This window comes from Amblyomma americanum, chromosome 3 (genome assembly GCF_052857255.1).
Source record: "Amblyomma americanum isolate KBUSLIRL-KWMA chromosome 3, ASM5285725v1, whole genome shotgun sequence".
Classification (NCBI taxonomy): Eukaryota; Metazoa; Arthropoda; class Arachnida; order Ixodida; family Ixodidae; genus Amblyomma; species Amblyomma americanum.
The window spans coordinates 180323964-180344802 of record NC_135499.1 but is presented as its reverse complement, the minus strand read 5'-3'; the positions used below and the strand labels follow the sequence as shown (position 1 = coordinate 180344802).

General features: G+C 45.0%; 1 pseudogene across 1 annotated transcript in view; it reads right to left on the bottom strand.

The window, feature by feature from the left end:
- Window positions 1-20839, bottom strand: part of LOC144125555 (5-hydroxytryptamine receptor pseudogene) — a 287026-nt pseudogene that overhangs the window by 146349 nt on the left and 119838 nt on the right. The window contains exon 2 of the transcript XR_013313389.1: window positions 5687-5797. The product of XR_013313389.1 is annotated as a 5-hydroxytryptamine receptor pseudogene (transcript). The remainder of the gene's footprint in view (window positions 1-5686; window positions 5798-20839) is intronic.

Genomic DNA, 20839 nt, shown 5'->3' with positions numbered 1-20839 from the left:
TGAAGGAACAGGACGCAGTTTCTCGCTAATTATGCGTTACGCAAAGTAAACTTGGGGATAAGCACTATGGAAGTAGTTGTCTAGTCAGCTGGTCTAAAATGCTCTCAGTGTGACTTCCTGGACTGGTGGCTAGACCAAAGACTGAGTGAGGAAAAGTAGGCTCTAATCCCGCTCTGCGACGATTAAAGTTATTCGTTTTTTTCATGTAATTTTGTTTCCTCATCGATGGAAGAACTTCGCGAGCTTTTTATCAAGGCCGATGAGTGGCAGCGAAATTTCGCATGCAAATCGCGGCGTACTTTTGTAGCAGCTCCGGAAGCGATTCATGCTTGCTTCGGAGCGAGGAACGTACATTTAGTTCTCCTTCTACACTAGCACAGACGCTAGCCACGACACCAAAGCCGCGAACGAAGCGCATATTTCCCGCAGGAATTCAAAAATATTTCCTTATAATACGAGAACATTGAACCCGTGATGAAGCGCGTGTATCCCTCGCTCATAATTATATTCTTTTTCGGCTCGTCGAGACGTCGGTCCATACTACCAGTTTCGATGCGGCTAATGCATGTTTCATTTAAGAGCAGTTATGATTAGTAGCCACTGCCTAAGTCCCCCCCAACTTGTCACTCTTGATCTTCTTTCTGCATTAGAAACACGGTCACTAAATTTAAAACAAATGCACATCATTTCATTCTGGCCAAGAAGCTTCCACCACGAAGCTGACAGCATTGCTTTATGTAGACATAGCTGGGGACATCGAACAAATTTTAAGCACACCAGACGTAACCTCTTTGTTGCGGTCTATCCATAGCAAAACCGAGCTGTCTGTTGAGTGCTTTCGCACTTAGATGCCTTCTTATTATTGAATATGTAGCACGAAATGATCAGAAATCAGAACTTATTGCGTCAGGAAAGGGGCATACATTCCGTATTTATGTATCACCTCACTTCCGGGAATTTCTGCTCTAGTGTGCTTGCCTTTCCTGCTCACTATTCGACTAGCCGCGCAGTAAACGTTGAGCTGGTGTCTCCTTCCTTCCCCGTTAGTCCTGCTCCGCTGTCAATCTCTCTCCTTCGCTGTTTTTTCTCGCACAGACTACACACACAGCTCTCAAGTCCGGTAACCACGGCGCAGTCCCTTTTCTGTCTTCTTTGGGTACTTCTTTTACAATCTGCCCTTTTTTCTACAGCAGGCATGAACCATAGCTGAACTTACGCCGCCGGTGCAGCACCGCATCACAAGAACTTCGCCCAGCCCATGTCACCTCACGGCGCTGGCAGCGGTGCCTACACTTCCTTTTACGCCCTCTCTGCTTTTGTGCTCCTTTTTTTCCCCTTGAGAAAAGACGACGAGAAAGGAGGAGGCATCGGTATCGCCAGCGATATGCATTACAAATATTGTACGAAGACAGCGAACACGGCACACGCAAGCTAAACTGGCGAGAGCCGTGTGCCCAGCAAATATATACGGGCCCACGATAATCCTCGGTAATAGCGACCATACCATCCTATCTGAGGAAATCGGTCAACACGAAAAGGCGGCCGTCTTCCCTGTTTTCCTCATACTTTTCCTCTTCTTATGCCTGGTCCCTTGCCGTTTGTTTCCTTTGCTTAAGACGCGAACTTGTGCTGGCGTGCACGCTTCCACCATCGCAGCGGCGGCGCCAGCGTGCCGTTCAACTGAGCCCCAGTCATCCATGCACTTAAAGAAACGAAGCAGATAAAAGCGGGATGTAGGTGAAGGAGCGACGAAATTGGTTTACGAACAAATGGGAATTCACGGTAGATGCGAAAAAAAAAGCACGAACATAAAACGAATCCGGAAGTAAAAGTATGCCGGAGCGAAACCAGGCGACAGAGTTCTTTCCTCCGGCTCACATGGGCCTAACTCTCAGAGGCTTTCTCCCCATGGCCGGGCTTGCTTCCATTACCCCACGCCCGCATACACGTCGATCCTAGGAAGCAGTAAAAGTGGAATTGAGGACCTGTGTCGTTTATTTTGGCTCTTTTTTTCTGTGTTTGTCACTTGTTTGTATTTGTTGTCTAAAGCGCGAAGCGGTGGTTAAAAAAGCAGACGCCTACAGGACAAAACGCACCCACAAAAAAGGGACTCGAACTGAGCAGAGGCTGGCGAAGACAGCGCGCCGCGGGTGGGTCGCCTAAAAGCTGCAGGAACACGTAAGACATGCCTTCTGACGGCTTTGTACAGTAGGCTTAAGCAATTCCCCATTTCTAAAATTCTGGTCCCTCGTACATTACAAGAAAAGCAAATGAATAACCTGCCGTGTACGTTAGCATTGAATCGACCGAACTGTGCGGCGGGCATGAACGCGTCTGCGTAGGCTGGCATGCCTGTCTATTTTTGCAGCTGCTGTTGTAAGTCCCGGAGTGCTTCGCGTATTTTTGTTATTTTTGCTTCCTGTCGTGCTCTGCTCCGTTCATCGTTTTGAGCGATTGCTTAGTGCAGTACGTCTTATCATATTTCTGGTTGGTGCCCCGGTCCGCAGGACATCACACGCTAAGCGTGACACTGTGGTTACTTGCTGAGCCAGTCGGTCAAATGCGCATGCATTGTGCCGCCAACATAGAGATTTCGCAGACTGTGCATTTTCGTGCAACATCGAGATTTCGCATACTGCGGATTTTCGTGCACACGCAAGAAGTTTCATTGGCATTGATTTCAACTGGCCACTTTCTTATGTTCGCTGAAAGCGGGAACTAGGATTAGAACTTTGTTAAAAGTGTAATGAATTTATTTTTATCGACTCATTATTTACGCACAGCTCAGTTATTACATTTTGAGCGGCTTTGACTTACGGAGCGAGATGACGTTAGCGTCAAACTGAAAAGCGATTATCATTTGGAAGTGATTTTCAAAATAATATTCCTGGTCCACTTACGCTAAACATAAATTTCTTTGTCTGATTTTGCGCAGAGTACGCCTCTATAAAAGGCTCTTTTGTTTCTAAAGTGCTTCCAATGTTTATCATGCTATGCTCCAGTTGACTTACAAATTTTAAAGATTGGTGGCAGTATACTTAACTTTACACATATTTTACCTCTCTCAAAGAGAATAACTAACGGTCGTGTATCTGTCGTTCTCTACTTTCGTAACAGCACAATCGACAGCAGCACACGTGCAAAGTGCGGATCATTTGATTAATCGTGCTGAGTTTGATAAAACACCGCCTGATTTTGATCATCAATCGCGAAGAGCTTACTTCAAGAGTCGCCTGAGGAGGATGACAGATGAATGTGATCACAATTTTTTCGGAGTCCGTTGGCCTCCTTGGACTCGATTAAGAGCAGCTTTTAACAGTTTGAACTGCGCAGTTCACTGCGTTGAAAAGCGGATTATGCAATGGTCACCATGCAAGGGAAGAGGTACTTGCGCATGCGGCTGCCCCAATAAGAAGGCGTCCACTCTTTTAAAACAAATTCTGCACATTTGTCAGACATAGTTTCGGTCGAATTATACGGCGTTCCACTGAGAATTATACGCCGTGTCACTACTAATAATATGTTTGATGCGTTCGCACATGAGGTCTTTTATAGGACCAGCCGAAAGAAAAATAAGGCTTGTTCTTTATGCCCCAAAGAATAGGCGCATTCAGGCATTCTACGTGAAAGCGCCAAACATGTACCCCCTTTCTCAAAAATAACCGGGCACAGGTGGTTTGTTGCATAGACGCGGAGTGAAGCACTTACGCCAGCCCTTAAGCTCTGAATCTGTGCAAAGTAAGGTGAGCCGTTGTCCTCACGTTTTGAGACCTTTCAGTTTTCAAGGGTGCCGTAACGGCTTTGTTTTACGGCTGGGAAGCAAAAACCTGCTGCTCGGTTACTTTTGGCAGAGGGTGGTACCTTCGTGTTCTTTCAGGTTCGAAGCGCGCTACCACATTAGGCCAAGCTTGGTCTTTGCTTCTCGCTTCGATACGTGATTATTCAGTTGTAATCATTTAAAAGGGGTTCACCCTCATGTCACTCCTAGTGAACTGCTACTTAAATTAAGCCCTTTATTTTCATTAAGACTATAAAACTCCGACCACTATTACAACCGCTAGACACAGCGTATGGTAGTGCTAATTCCGGTTTAATAAACTTCAATATTTGCTAATACAGAAAGATTTTTTATGACCTTCTCATTTAGCGCAGCAGCCATCACCAAACCTAAGGAGTTCATTCATTAGTGGATTAAATAGCTATCTTTATTTACTGATTTTTTAACCATGCGGACGTTAGGAAGCACACTTAAATTCCAGAAGCTTAATATTAGTGAATGTTGAAATGGTGTCGTAATGATCGCATGTTAAAACAGCAACGAAACGCATACCGACACGGACGGGAAAACCATAAATACAAATACGTATATACCAGCCCCTTTATATTGTCACCGTTTCTTTACCACTGTTGTGTGTCCTGCCGCATTTTCCTCACACCACGAATTCTCGCGTTGCAGTCGCTATTCATGGAGTGATCTCTACTTACATATCGGTGGCAGGCTCGAATAACCGTAAAAAATACAGAATAATAGGGAACAGATCACAAAGTTGAACGAAAACGGTACCTCTTTCTGTTTAGTGCTCCCACCACCCAGTGTCTCTTGCGGTTCTTCAGGCCCACTATGCGTCACCGGCTGGACTTCGTCAATACCTTCCAAAGTTCTCATAGGCACCATATCAGTGCCTCCTTCCTGACAAACACCGTCATATATAAGCTCCTGGAGTACCTCCGCAGTCAGAAACGAAGCCAATCACAAAAAAAGCTTTTTGTTATGCAATACAGTGATTTAGAGAGTCGATTTTTAAAGTTTCAAAAAGTCACATAGGATTTCTTAAAACACATATATTAGAGATGTGGAGCGTAAACTCAAAAGCCCTTTTCGCATACCATATAAATGTAGGACTAGTACATTGCGGAAGCTATTGGGCCCTAGGTTTCGTGGATATTTTTAGATGCTTTCTATTCACGTTGTCATATCTGTACTTTACTTTTCTGACTACTTTAAAGGTACATCACATGCGGCTGATTGATAGTGTTGGATATATTTCTCTTTTCGCCTTTCATGCCTCATGCAAGGCCTCAGTATTTGATAAGTGATAAAAAACAACTATAACGAGAACGGTTCCTGTTATTGCGAAAGTCAGTAACACGCAGTGCCGTTGAATAGTTTTTTTTTTTTTTATTCAAACTATGCTGAAAATTCATACACGAAAACATTGCCTGTAGCCATTGATTTCTTTCTTAGTGGTACTTGCGGTTCTTTGTTGTTCTGTTTAAAACATTCTAAATTTGTCTGCTTAGAATTACACTGGTATTTTGGTATGTCCGCATACAGAGAAAATGCTTCGTTATCACTGTAACCTGTTGCACATCGATGCAAGAAATATTACACAAAATAGACACCATTGCGCGATATCGCTTCATACACGCGAAGAAAGGGTTTCTAGATGAAAAATGGTGTCATATCCGGGATTAAATTACCCACAATACGAAGCAGACTAGATGGGAGGAATAAATTTAGCCTAGTGAACAAAACTGCGCAATAAAACAATAGACACGAAAAAAACGATCAAAACTGCAAACTACAAAAGGAGCTTCCAAGCGGTGTACTTCACGCTCATTTTGCGCAAGATTTATGGAGCTGTGCGACCGGGAACGACAGCTCCGAGGTGTATGTGCCTCTCACCTGCTTAGATTAGAGCCGCTTGTGCCACGTGACTGGCTCCCTGGATACGCCAGGCAGTCCCGCCATCCGGAAACCGGGAGCAATCTATAACATCCTCCCTGGACTGGAAGCCTGATGAGGGAAGAAATAAAGAGCTTCGGTTATCCGCGATCAAGAAGTCTGTTATAGTTCCGAGTTAAAGGCACAAGTAATCACAACTTTGCGCGTTTCGCGAGCCACGGGGACAGACCGCAATTTTCCAGCACTCGGGAACATGTGTGCTCTATAGGCAAAGGAGGAGAGAGGTGATGGTGGGGAGTATTGAGGAAGAGCCATACAGGAACGACGTCTCGGAGCGTAGAATTAGCAGAGACAGTGTGTCAAGAGTGCTTAAAGTGATGTGCAGCCCGCCGGGAAATCAACGCTGGGAAGATGACAATAGAAACTTGCTTGCCAAGCTTTCCAAAGATCCGTGCGCTGGTAGGAGACGCTGACAGCAGCGTAATTGACACTCGTGTCGGAAACTCCGCGTTAACACGCGCACTGCCGGACACAGGCTGTTTCGTCCGAAATAAGATGTAAGTATATTAATACGCAGCACGATGGAACTGCATGAGACGACGGTAGCGTCTGTTTTTTTTTTGTGAAGTTGCTACTTTCAGAACGGCCAGAGGAAAAAATTATTTCTAGAAAGTGTGATGGAATACAGAAGGTTGAATGTTAAAGGCGGGAGTAAAACAGCTATCAAATTTGTAGACTGAAAAATGAATAGATTAGTAACGGGGAGCAGTTAAGACAAGTACACTCTTATTGATAAAGTTGAAGAAAAAAAGCCCGGTTTTACTGAGCGTAAATGATACTAACACACACACATACGCACACAAAATCCTACTACAATCATGAAAAGTACGCGCTATTATTGGACCTCAGGATGCTTACACAGCCACAGAAGACGTACAAGCTCCGAACTAACCGAACCAACTTGCCCGCTAAAATTTCTTAACGCTCTTCGACAGCAGGTATATGCATAGTAGTGTTTAACCCATGTATTATTGGCAGAGCGGCAGTATTAGAAATTATCGAGAGATAATACCGATAGGCGTTCTCGTTTTTTTTTTACAGCAAAAAGAAACTATCAGTTTTGAACACTGCAAAAGCTGTGATGGCGTGCTATGAAGGGTGTCTCATGCAATCATGAATAGCTAGCTATAAAACGAAATTGTTTCCGCATACGTCATTCAAAACGAATCCAAAAAGTGCCACAAGCTTTTCCGTGCTGCGGCTGCGAGATTATCTGCATTGTTATGAGCGAAGGAGAGCGGCGAGAAGAAAGATGGAAATTTTTCGTTGCTTCGTTCACCTACCACACTTAGACTGAGACAGGCTCACTATTCTCGATATGATAAACCACGTTCAGGCTGCAGACAAGCACCCTTACGAATACATGGGTTAAGGCAGAGTTAACTCAAGCAAAGCACAAGTTCCCAATGAGCTTCTTTCTGTCTTGAACTTTCGTCGTAATGGCTGGATACATTTCTAAGAAAGCTGGTATATGGCACTCTAAAGATCTTCGTTTTACCAAGGCAGGCGTTTTAAATATTTAAAAAGAGTTCAGTAAACTAAGCTTTAATTAAAGGCGCTTAAAATTCAATCACACCAAACTTATTATCCACATCCAAAATTACCTGAAAGGAAGTTCTTTTTTCTTCTCGCTTAAGAGAAGAAGTTTTCTTCTCCGGTGACAAGGATTTACCAAACAAAGGACTAATATGATACCAACCAGCTGCCAAGAGTGCGCCATAATTTCTGCTCGACCCTCTCCTGTGAGAATGCATGCTATGAACGAGAGTAAAAAGAGCAGGTCGTAACAGCTAATTTCAGGCTAATGTATTAATGGATGCGGAGGTAATATATTAAGCGTTCATTTAAATAGGAGGCCTCAGCTTCCTGTTAAATTATAAATAAAAACTCTCTAGACACGATGCCATCGATCGTTTACCACGCAAAGCGGGGCTCCCGCCGTCTTCCGCTACGGATGTATGAGGGCCTTTCGGCTCAGGTGGGAAACAGCAAGTGATCAGAGATAAATATTAAAGCAGCTAATGGATTGTGAAGCGTGCAGCGACTAGCCTGGCTTCGTCGCGGAGATCATTTCTCGTGTAAAGGGCAAAGAATATTAACAACGATCCTAACATTGTTGGGGATCTACGAGAACGTATCCGAGCACATGAACCAACGGGCTTCAGAAAACTTTCTGTGAATTTAGTCTCGGAACTGAGGAATGAGCTTGAAGTTATAACAAGCCTCTAATGAATTCTACGAGGATGTGAAAACGTGTCAAAGTAAGTTGCTGTCTCCGTGAATCTTGTTGGGACAGTTTCAAATTGCTGCCAAAGTTGTTTATTCTTCGTCTTTTTGCGGAAATGTTGGGACAATCCTCTCTGACTGTTTGCGACTCCGCGCCGGTGAGCACGAATGGAGTGACCTTACCGGATGACCGAGACATTAAAGGAACTACAATGAACACTCCCGGCGTTACTTCAAAGCTACCTCTCCACGGTGGGCGATGAGCGGAGCTCTGCTTTGAGCAGAACAAAGCGATGTTTCGTCAAAAAATTCCTTCCCGAATCAAAATTGCGAAAATAGGCGCCATTGTTCAGTACAAGCCGATAAACAATTTGTCACAACCACACACGTCGCGTCGCCTAGACAGGCGAGCATTTTAAAGCGTGAACCGCATCGATTTCCTCTTGGCTAGTACTCCATAGTTTGACCGTTTCATGACACCCAAAACAAGAGCGGCCGTCAACGTCAGCGGGGATCGACGCTCTGCGCATGCGCGCGGTGAAGACAGAACGTTGACACTGGCAGGTTTTCGAGAAGTTAATAAGTGACAGAGACGTGCGTAGCGAAAGAGTGCGTATGCTGCCGTGCGAACTCACGTTGCGCCTAATCGATGCTCCTGGCGTCAGTGAGGAGAGCATTGGAAAAGCGTCCTGCGTCGGCGTTCCGAATCGCGCGAACCACTGCTTTCAGCGAAAAGGCTGCAATGCCGCGAACACCTGTTCCTGCGGGGGGCTAATTGCGGGAGGCTGCAGATGGCCTCATGGAAAATTGGGAGGCGTGACCCCGGTGCGAGGTGGCCACGTTGAGTGCCGATTGCGGTGACCGGCTGATTGGAGGATGCGTTAAACCAGGATCAGCCCCGCAGGACCGGACCGAATAGGCTGCCGATGTTGTTAATTAGGGGACTGGGAGAGAGCGTAAGAAGGAACGAGAGATGATTGCGCTGAGTTTGGATTGTTGTATGACTGAGACAATGCGACGCCGGACAGGGATTACACCCAGAGAGACCGCATTTTGCAGAGCCGCCGAGCTGAAGATTTGCCGCACGTGGCTGCGCTCACAGACTTATAGGATTTGCGTCCTTTGTTTCATTTGTTGATGAGCACCGTGCGCGGTCTATCAGCCGGAAGAGGTTGCGCATGCATCTAGTTCGTTAATGTAAGTCCGCCTTGGAAATTGTACTGAAAACTAGGTTCTCGTCGCTTATTGGTTCTTCGTTGGACCTCCTGCCAGTTAGGGACGTACACGAGCGAAATTTGGCTTTGTTTTCATGCACAAAAAAAAAAGAAACTGATTAGTTTTCAGATAGTGTTGGACACTGTCAATCTCAGTCACAAAAGCGGGTTGAGCGGAAATGAAAAAATAGGAGCGATATTTTTTCTGGACTATTGTTAGCAACTACTGTGGCGAATGCATGTCAAAACGAGTTGTTTTGACACGAATTTTGACACGCATGAAAAAATACATATACGATTGCAAGAACTTTTCGAAATTGCTTGCGCAACAGCAGTGAAGATTTTGCATTCTTTAATATGAATCTATAACCGCAAAACATCCCTGGCTTCTGCTGCAACCCGGACACCAAGGGAACGCTGATGTTTTTCATGAAGTGTTTGTTTGCTCTTAGCTGTTCGTTTATCGCTGAAATGACCTTGTCCCTAGCGATAAACTCGTACGAGTCTACACTAGATGATTTCGCTATCAGTGGGCTACACTTGCTGCATGCAGTACTAACAAAAAATTAGTGACCTAATCATAATATATATATACGGAGCAAGAAAACGCAGAAAACTAAAACACTCCGGTTCTCGTGAAACAAAAATGGGCTTCTTTTGAGCTACTATTTAAGAAAAGAATCGAAATCTGAACCGTAAAATAAATTATAATAGATTTCTTTGAGGAGTATTGTTTACTGAAGAACTGTGAAATGACCATGCTACAATTTGTAAAGCAGTCTACGCGCTCTCGTAATTATTGCTTAGCATGGGTCCTAAACCGTGAAACTATTGAATTCTTGATTATTTTTTCTTTCATTTTAGATTTGCCACAGCTTGCACATTTTGCCTGCAGTTTCTTGTAACAGTTGTTCTTTTCCCTTTCACTGCGTACCCATCGTCTGTAATCAGTGTGGACGCTGACGGCAATAAATTATCAAATGAAAGTTCAGAGACCGTAATGCGAACCAGCTCAATTTCCGGAGCTGCCTTCGCTGCAACGACACGGACAATCCTGGCCAAATTCTGTTTCTCGTTTTGATACCAGCGCTCAAATCTGATGCACAGTTTCCATCACGTATATGACATGTAGTCCATCGCTACATGTACAGGTCTATAATAATCACTACAAAGGGCGGCACACAGAAAAGCAGAATGTTAACGCGCGTTTCCTTCCACGTCATCAGTAGATATATCTTTCCGTTGCACGTTAATATATTAGTGATTCGTGGTTGTACATTGAGCTGGTTATCGTCAACACGTTTTGTTAGCTCGATGCCCGCCCTATTCATCCTGCCTCATGAATGGTTAAGTAAGCCTTAATATTGGGCAGGGAGCGACCGAATACGAGGTAAAAACAAGATCCCATCCTTATGCCGTGTCTAGTAAATTGGCACAGCCCAGACTTCATGCTGGCCAGGATCACTCGTCGACGTGTCTTCGTACACTCGGCAGGCAGTGTTGCTTTGATTGATACGAGGAACTGCAGCGGGCCATGCAATTACGTTTGGCCCCAAGCATCACACTCTGGAGCATGCGCTGCCAGGAATTACGACCATCCCTCTGAGGCAGAACATGGAAAGAAATAGAAAAGGGGGCGAAAGTTACCTTCCTGTACAGCTTACAGACACTGGGAGTAAGAGAGGCATGCTTTTTCCGGCAGCAAAGAAAATAGGCAGCGTTGACCTATGAGCGTCCAAGCCAAATAAACAGGCGCGCAGACATGCTGCCTTCTTTCGGATGATGAGGAATAATAGACATCCCCGGTCATCCGTGCAGGAGAGCCTTGTGGCGACGATTCCTAGCGTGCGAGGAACCAAGAGCCAATCTTCGGGAGATAACAAGGCCATTCTCGGAAAAGCAGCAGCAGCAGCAGCAGCATCCCGGCGGCTGATGCGCTCATTGTTGTTCTTTATGTACGGAAAGTGCCGTGGCCCTGCGTAAATGCTGCGTAATATTATACGCTTCTGTGACTGGTTGGTGTCAGGTGTTAAAAGCATTGTTTAGCTGGTCCTGAGCTTCTCGAGTAAATGAGGGGGACCAGCGGTGAAACTTCATGAAAGAACATCCTAGACCTCGGGTTGCTTGCTTTTTTTTCCTTGCAAACACCTAGTTGGGCCCGTAAGGCGTGTGTAACGGACTGGATTCCAAATAAAGGGCAAGCGTAGCAAAGCGCAGAAGAAAATTATGTGGGCGGTTGAGATTAAGAAGTTTTCGGAGATCAGATGGCCGTATCGGGCACAGGACGGGATTAGTTGGAAAAATGGTTAAAGCCTTTGTCCTCCAGTGATTGCAGTCAGGTTGATGATAGTGAATAGCAGAGAACAGATTCCTGAAATTTATCAAGTGTACTATGACAATTGTTCAGGCGTGCACGTGAAGCAAGAATTCGCAGATTGCGGTAATTGAAATCTAAGGAGCAACATAACATAACGAATGATGCGTCTTCATTCTTGAATGCAGTGTGGCCAATACGAGACGAACCAATAATGGCAGGCTTGTGACATTCTTGCTGATGCCTTTCCGTCCGGCTATAGAAATCGATGATAAATTGTAGGAGAGCGCAATCACTAAAAACGATTACTTTTCTTGGAAATTCTATGCTCTGTTCGCTTATTGCCAATTGTATTACCTTGTTGTAAAGGCTGCCTTGTAGAAAAGTTGATAAAATTGAACTGTAGAACTATCAACTTATCTAATAGTCGCAGTAATAAAGGCATGATGCCGACAGGTTAGCCTCCTTAATTGCAAAGTTCACATAAAGCCTAAAAAAATTCATGAACTTGCCAACACCAAAGATACAAGATAAAACAGCGACAGCACTCACGTCCTTTGAGGGGGCTCCATAAAAACGCACTGATCACAAGGTCACCTATGAATCAAGACAAATGAATTTTTTTCCGACAACTGGATGTTCGCCTGGACTAAAAGTTGTAGAAACAGCTTGACAAAGACCCAGGCAACAAGCCCCGAAACAAGAGTTTGTTCAAAATTTTTGCCATTTTGCCTCCTAAAATTTCGACCACCACTTTCGCCTCGAACTCACGACGTCATGCTGAGTATCAGCACAGTATATCCACTAATTCATCGCAACAGGCACATAACAAGGGTTCTTACGTGTTACGAGAAATGTCAGCGTCACTTTGTTATTGCAAAACAATGACTGGTAGATGCAGATCTGCAACTGTCGTAATTTGTGTCCTGATAACTGAAGCAACACACAGCCGACCTCTTGCCTTCATTGACAAGAACTATGTCATGACACTGTCCCAGAGTTCCCCACAAGGCAGCTGCAGCTGCGCCGTTTGCCAAGGGTCAGTGTTTACACTTCCTATCAAAATACCGCACTCCATGTACGCAGGACATGCAGCAGTGAAGAAACCAGGGACTCTCTGTGCGATATCATGCCTCTTGCAGCACTCACCACGTACGGCGGCAAAGTGGAAAGGAGGATGAGGCGAAGAAGAATACATGGAGAAAACAAGCATGTCGGCCTCCGAAAGTCGCCAGAGAGAAAGGAAGCACTTGATTGTTTTCGGGCGCCTCAAGGGGTACCCGCTAATGGAGGCCAGTGCTAAACTAATACAGACTGTTGTGCCGCGCGCTGTCAACGATAGTATGCGTGCGTCCCGGGCTCCTGGGTCCACGCGGATCGAAGCGCAAGGAAGGGTCGTCCTAATTTGTTACGACCACAACGCGGCGCCCTGGGAGCGTGGGACGACGACCGGTCTGTGGCAGTGTCCGGTTTCTTAGGCCATGATGGCGGAGGCGACTCGCACTGGACATCCGAGGATGCTCGCAATAAGAAAAATAATAAAACTGCGCTCAAAGAAAAAGCATTCATGCCTCCACTAGCAACTGTGCACTTGCGCGAACGGCTATAGGTATGCTGTACCCGTACCGTGCAGCTGCCACGCTAGTGCAAATTGACATCCATTCCTTCCGCTTGTTGGTGCATGCTGTAGGATTCAACCTTATAAAAAAACGCTTAAGAAGAAGAAAAAGCAAGATGATAATTCTTGAGACAAACATTTCTGAGTACTGTGGTGAGAAACACATTTCTTGTTTCGAAGAAAAAAACGAAAATAAATGTATTCCTGAAAACAAGCTGCAAAGTTTTACGTATTGCGACTTCCATAAGAGCGTTGCTTGATCCCCAGTGCAGCTAACAAAAATGGAAAACGAAATTAGTCGACGATTTTAACAGGACGTTTTAAAACTGTATACGAAAAAAAACTTGGAAATCCTAGAATTAAAAAAGACAAACAGGCACAAAGAAAGGAGCTTCTAGGTTTCAAACAGCATGCGAGAAGCATTCCTTCTAAATGAACATCAACATTCGAGATGAGGCGATGGCGCTCCTATGAGCGCTTTTTATGTAACCCGCACGCTTCAGCGTTTAGTTCAGATTTATGGGTTCATATCCATCCTTGGTGTCATTCGCAGCTGCGTTGCTGCTGACGGAAAGCACGAACATGACGTCATAGAAAACAGCACGTCAGAGTCGGTCCTCACTGCGCATCGTTGTTATTTGTGGCGTACGCAGAGGTGCATCTCAGTTTTCCTGCTTGTCATCAGCCTTCAAAGGCATCGTCCACTAAGCGTGATTTCGTTTAATTATTTTTAGCAGCTAATGCAATGCACCGGGTTTGTGCAACGAGTACGTGGAAATTCAAAGCGCCTCAACATACGAGCACGTCGGAAGGTTGCATTACTACTCCCTTAAAGAACGTTATTTGCGCGTGAGAGATGCTGGAACGCATCAGCTCTCAGCGTTCTAATTCTACTGAAGAGACCGCTGCCCGAAAAAAGCGTAAATGTACACGTACTCTTGTTCCTGCTCAAAAAAAAAATATCGTGTGATAAATCTAACTTGCGCGCTGCTTACCAGAAAGAGCAAGGGTGCTTTTTTTTATGTTTACCACACCTAGACCCACAACACTCAGTGTGAGGGCTGTCCTTCATTAAGGCAACCTAAACCAGATTATCTAGCAGGCGGAATTGGCACTTTCCAGTTCCCCAAAGGCAGGAAGTCAATTAAAGCTTGGCTGTCGCCAACAGGATGCAGAAGTTGAAAGAGTTGTGCTTCTACTTTGCATACCAAAAATAAATAAATAAAGCCTGCTGAGGATACTCTGTTGGAGTTAATTTGCTATTCCCGTCTGTGTGAAGTCCTGAATGTCCGTAAAATTGACTACATCAGCACTCCGAAAGCTCAAGCCAGGAAATGAGTGCGCAGTGCGCACAGAAGATGCACATAAACTTAAACAAGCGAAGCAAGTTGATCTGGACGCCATGTCTTCGTTTGCCTTTGCCATGTCTCTTTGCGTAATTACACTAGGCCCAATTTATAGAGTACAAAAAGAAAACAGACTGTATAGAGAGTATTCATCCTGTCTTCGATGCGACAGAAGGCAAGAAAAGTTAGGCGAAGAGGACAGATCTCTTGATTAGAACGCGGGCTTTGATCTGGCAAGAGAGGAACAACGCGTTCATGATTTTGTAACAAAATCTAGAAGGAAAAAAAATACAATACTGTTAAGTGTATTTCAGTTTGTAATGCGCCTCCTGTTTGTCCTTTTTACTCCACAATTCCTACGGTTTGCGCTTAGGTCAGTTAAAACTTCATCACATTGAAATGCGGTGTTCTGAATTCGAGCGATATGGTTTCTATTTGTAGTATCTTGCTCATAATCAGCTGGACTAAGTACCGTAAACTATATAAAGTCATGACTGCCAGCTCAGTAATTTCGCCAGAAAGAGGAGTGAGCCAAGAATTTAACCCAGGTAATAATAATAATAATTGGTTTTTGGGGAAAGGAACTGGCGCAGCACCTGTCTCATATATATCGTTGGACACCTGAACCACGCCGTAAGGGAAGGAATAAAGGAGGGAGTGAAACAAGAAAGGAAGAAAGGGGCGTCGTAGTGGAGGGCTCCGGAATAATTTCGACCACCCCAGGTAGACATCAGATTTTGTACACAACCTTTCGCCAACTCTAAATGGTGGAACAAAATGTCACTTTTCATAAAAAAAATAAAAAATAACGCAGATAAGGTAGACGAGTGGATTATTATCAACAGCCGGACGACATCAGGAGGCGTGTTCTGATATTTGTGCGCCATTTTTCTGTTTCTATGAGCACTACGGCGACGAAAAGTTATGAACGCAACGTCTACTAACGCCAGTATCCCTCGCCACGAACACGTCTCATTACTTAATGTTAACTGTGCTTCCAGCTTGGGTAACTGTTCTTCTAGCTTTAAAAGTCAGTAAATTCACTTTTACTCCTCGTGGTACGCACCAGCAACAAAGCGAAAAAAGTTCATGTCGGTGTTCTGGTTCGGTCGACTTCCTCTGTGTGTTCATCGAGGACAGACGTAGTCATGTAACTACCTAGAAATCTTAGGTGCTTGACGACCACCGAGGCCCATGCAGTTAAATTATATTTCGCTTGGCGGCGCACTTTCCTTACTCAAGGTGTTAGGATTCCTATTTTATAGATGGCAATTCAAAACGTCTGAGGTATGCAGGAGTTTAAGAAAGCAGTGCACTAGTGGAAAAGCGTGTATCAAGCAGGATCTCTTCAGCAATTGTAGAGGAAACAACAGAGTTTTGATATATGCGCCTCATGGTTATGTCTCCACCTTATGAACACCTGTGGTCAATATATACAAGGTCACGTGAGAAATGCTGCGTGCTCTTATACACGTACGTTCACCGCACCTAAAAACTTGACCACACACACAAGTCTATTAACAAGTGCCTCTCGCAAAAAACGTTTGAAGCAGGAAATTTTATACTACCAAATTCTTGATAATGACTGTCACGCGTACGCATGCTTTGCCTCTTCGGAAAACATCCATCTTGTCGGGCTTTTTTACTACTCCCGTCAGGTACTTTCCATTGCCTCCTCGACTCCTTCAACGCTGGTACCACTACCACATCGTGACGCACGCTGTAATAAATGGCAATGAGACGAATAACTCTGCTGGCTAACAAGCGGCTGGTTGTGCAAGCTACTCGCGACGTCGCTTAGCTCGTCGCCCTTTTCGCCTCACATCGGCGGTCGCGCTTCATCTGGGATGTCGAGGACGACGCTAAGTGTGCGGTCTAAGGCAGCACGCCTGTCGCCGAGGTCCGGGTCACGAGCTGCGACGTAGGATGTGACAAGAGCCACCGGGACAGGAAGAGAGCGCTAGCATGTAATAAAAGACAAGGGACGAAAAGATGGTGGAAAATGAAGACAGATTCGCGGCTCGGGCTTCAGGCGTGCCTAATTGCACGCGCAGCTAAGAGTGCACTCGGGGGCCCTTGTTTACCGTACTCTGCCAGAGCGACGAGGGCTGGGGGTTCCCTTAAGAACGCTTTGTTCTGGGCGTTGTCTTGAGTGCTTCTCCCATGGTAGTGTGGGCAGAATAATTTGAGCCAGCCGCTTCTTTCAGTCACAAAGTGGCCCCGGCTTCTATGGCTTCGCGACTCGCGCTCTGATGTGAAAGTGGTTTACGCAGTGTGTCACTATTTATGTTCGGTGGTATGTCTGAGGAAACGAAAACAACGCTTATGTTCTTGGTAGTGACCGTGCCTCCCCGCCGCCCTCTTTTCCCCATACATACGGACCGGAAAACTTAGCAAGTATCTTTGTGTGGTTTTTATCTCCTGCTACGAGAAAGTTTGGCTTTCGAAGTTTCAGCGAGGAAACAAAAATAACTTAGACTTCTTAGTTATATTGAACGCACAGAGTACCGACGGCTATTGAAGTGATACCGACCATTAACTGAATAGTTTTCCATACTATTACTACATTTTTTCGTGCTGGATGAACACGGGCGTATAGCTACAGCTGGAAAAAAATTAATGCACTTGTTATAGTCTGCGTCGTGTTTCGAAACAAAGGCTGCGCTGAAGTCGGCAGTGAATTCGGGTGGAGATAAAAGAGCTGGCTGACTACCCCGGGCCATGGAGGCATGCAGCGCTGCATTTCAAAATTAACTTTCCTGTGCGAATGTTCCAACTTATTTCAAAGCGCTCCGTCACCTTTGCTGCGAGGGGTTTTTCGTTTTCTTTTCCTGGAGAGTAGTTATGCTCATTTATAAACCTCTGTCCCGCATGTAACTGCATTCAGAAGTACTACAACGATTTAATTTTCCGCTTCTCGTTGGCAGCAAGTAATGTGAGACTTGCATGGATATGGTGCGCGTTTAAGTTAACTGATTGAATTGAAGTGCAGTATTCATGGAAACTAGCCGTCAACGGCTCTCCCCTTCCGCATCCATGCAGTATACTCGGCTGGCAGTGCATGACAGAGGATGGCGCGAAGCGGCGTTACCTGCATGCGTCGAGCCTGATCTGCATATTCTACACTCTCCGAACAGCGTTATTCAGGTGAACACAAGTCATGCATTGCTTTGAATACAACAAGTGCGACCCCTTTATTGTGCGGAACTCTGTCGTGTGCGAACTGAACTTTGCTCTTAGAACCTGCTTTGTTGCTTTTTTGCAGCAGGCACCTGTGCGCAGGGTCAAGATGTCACTCCACCGGGGATATATACAGGTGCGCAAGTATTAAGGCACTTCTACTTGCGTGTTCAGTTTTGCGAAAGCTGCGCGAGCGCGTGCATAAAAACCTATATTTAACCTGGACATTTATTATCATGCTAACTATTTAGGAGTTTCTATTCAAGTGCTCTTCTGGTGTTTGATCAGAGTGGAATTTGGTGTGGTATCTACGCTCTGTGTGCTACGCAGTTTCTTAATGATCGGGATGAGAAAATTCGAAAGCCTGGGAAAAAAAATGGCTGGAGGCCTGGCATTGCTAACCGGAAAATATAGTGCGCAGGCAGATTTTTTTTCAAGTGGACACCACCACCAAAAAGCGCGATTGAGTTGTCCACTGACCTAGAGAGTCCGTTATTCGCGTCTTCAACTTTATCATCGTCAGTGCCAGTTTATCCAATATGAGCCGGCGGCCTATGCTGCAGTGCCGTGTTTCTGCCACAACGTTGTCCACGTCGACGCATGCAGCACAAATCTTTCTGACAATACCGCCACATAGCTCAAAGCGGGAATATTATTTTGATTGTAGCATTAGTTCATGAAGAATACGATGTGCAATGTACACCACCACATTGCGATGCAGTTTGACAGAAGGCGTGACCGCCTGCGGCGATAGCCTAGAGCTCTCGTGCAGTGGCCAGCCAACGTTATCTGTTTATGCCGTCGTGGGTTGTAATCCTATTCACGGCAATATTGATTTTATTGATTTATTTAGTATTTGTCCAATGTCACCCTCAAGGTCAAGCATCACACAAACCGGTGATACGGTTTGACCTCATGAACTAATCTCTCGCACTTGAAACACCGTTTGACTTTGCCGAGACCCCAGCCATGTTCCATCGCTTTCCGAAAAATTAAATTCATTAATGTTGGAAAAATCTAGTCATCTCTTTGACCTTTCCAACTGAAAATAGGCATGAAGTTGCGAACCTTCTCACAAACGTTTCGGGGCTAGATCAGCAAAGTCGCGCTTTGCAACTAGCTGTGCTTCGCACTTAAGGCGGCAGTCAAAAGCTTATCTTTTGTTTTGATAAATGAGGCTCCAGAGGCATTTGCCGGGTGACCCGTATCTGACAGCGGTCCCATTGCGCTCAGAAACTTAATTTCAATCCCACACAAAAGTATCTGAAAACATCGCACGGATCAACACAGTAGAGCTTGTAGCAGATGCTGGCATTGATTCTTGGAATATTCTCTGTGCTCCTCAAGAGCAATCTTGCAGGTTGAGAGCCACGAATGAGCTGGTCAGTTTTCCTGAAAAGAAATAGAAGGCTTAAAACAAATTCGTCACCGAAAGCGTCCACTTTATCTGTGCGACGGCCGTTTAACATCGCTTTTATGCCCTGTTAGCCTGCAAAATACCTAGCGGAACCTCTGCCGCCTGCCTTTTTATGGCTTTCGGCCCAACTAACAGCAGCACCTCTCATCGGCATATCGCGAATGATGTTCAAGAATACGCGTGCGCTGCACACCCAAGGCGTACAGCTCCGCGGTTTGCCTACACAACGCAAGTATGCGCTGACGCCGGCGCCGCTGCATCAAAGTGGCGTCACAAAAAAAAAAAAAAGAAGGGGGAGGGGGGGGGAGCCAATAACTCTTTCTTTTTTTCTTTTTACCTTCGACCTGATTTGCGCAAAACTACCAAAAGCGTGTCTTCGATATGTGGTTTAAGTGATGAAGTGTGCAAGGTAGGATTAGTGTAAAGATGTCAAAATGGCTGTAATAATGCGCGCCTTACCTATTCCGCTCGGCAAAAAGTGCATTAGGGAAACATCTTGAGATTGCCTATTAACATTACAATGAAAGCATGATTTCATTTTGGAATGTCAACACGCAACGAGTTTCTAAACCGCGTGTAGAAACACCAAATGCGTTTTTTAGTTACAGCATCATCGTTTTTACGCGGGCAACTTGGATAACGTTCAGTTGTGGTAACTTCAAGAGAGATAGAAGGACACTTTAAGTGGTGTGGGCAAGGCTGCATAATTATCGTGAAACAAGAGCGGAGACGCGGCTGCTGACTAATATGAGGAGAATTGTGCGTAACTTAATTGGGTTTTTATTATGGCAACACCCACAAAAGGACTTTCTGCAGCCTAAAGTATTTTTTATGTACGCCGTTCGCTCAGACACTGTAATTCCGCTAGCGCTACTATGTCGTCAGTAGTATGAATCAGTGAAGACATTTCGCTTGGATCAGACCTTTGGTCTAATGAGAACGCACTACCGTCAAGTAAATCTTTTGTCCAACCAATTCAGACACCATTTGTCGTACGGTCTGCTTCCTCCGGCAATTCGGGGTTCGTTCTCTGTTCCTAAAGTTTCTCACGAAACTTCCTTTGCAACATGCCATCGAAAACAATATTCTTCACGTGTCATCAAATGGCCCCTACACCGCTTCAATAGTAGACGGAGCATCAATGACACCCTGTGCAACTTGACAACTGTGCATTACGAGTCGGTCGACCGACTTCCCAAGACAGGTTGTGATACAGTGTTCATCCAGAAAACGGAAAGCATTCTTTCTCAAAAGCACGAACTTTCTGTCAGAACTGTAGAGCTATCATTTGACGACGGCGCTTGGATGGATTAGAATGAGTAATTACTTTTTTATTTCTAACCTACTTCTCCTTGAAAGGTTCCACTAAACGCATTGGACTAACACGGCGCTTTACATGTTCCGCTGGAAGAATTCTAGCGATTGAAACACTCTGTTCTGATCTTTTTTCTTTCAGTTAAAGCTCTGATCTCGAAAACAACACTTGAGCATCAGACTTCGACAGTGCGCACCGCTCACCACGCAACTTGGCACTCATCACGTTCTATGAATGAATAGCTATGCAATAAAATGCGTTGATACGTTGTGCACCGAATTTTGGCGGATGCTGAGAGACTCCGGTTTGGCATAGTTGCTCAGATGTGTTGTGAATTGCCTTAACTTCCCTAATATTTCCCAAGCTCCTCAAATAAACAGCCACAACGAAGCTTGATTACCATCAGTCGAAAAGACAGTTCAACTTCTGTGCAGACATTCAAATAAAGTTTTAAAGGAAAGGA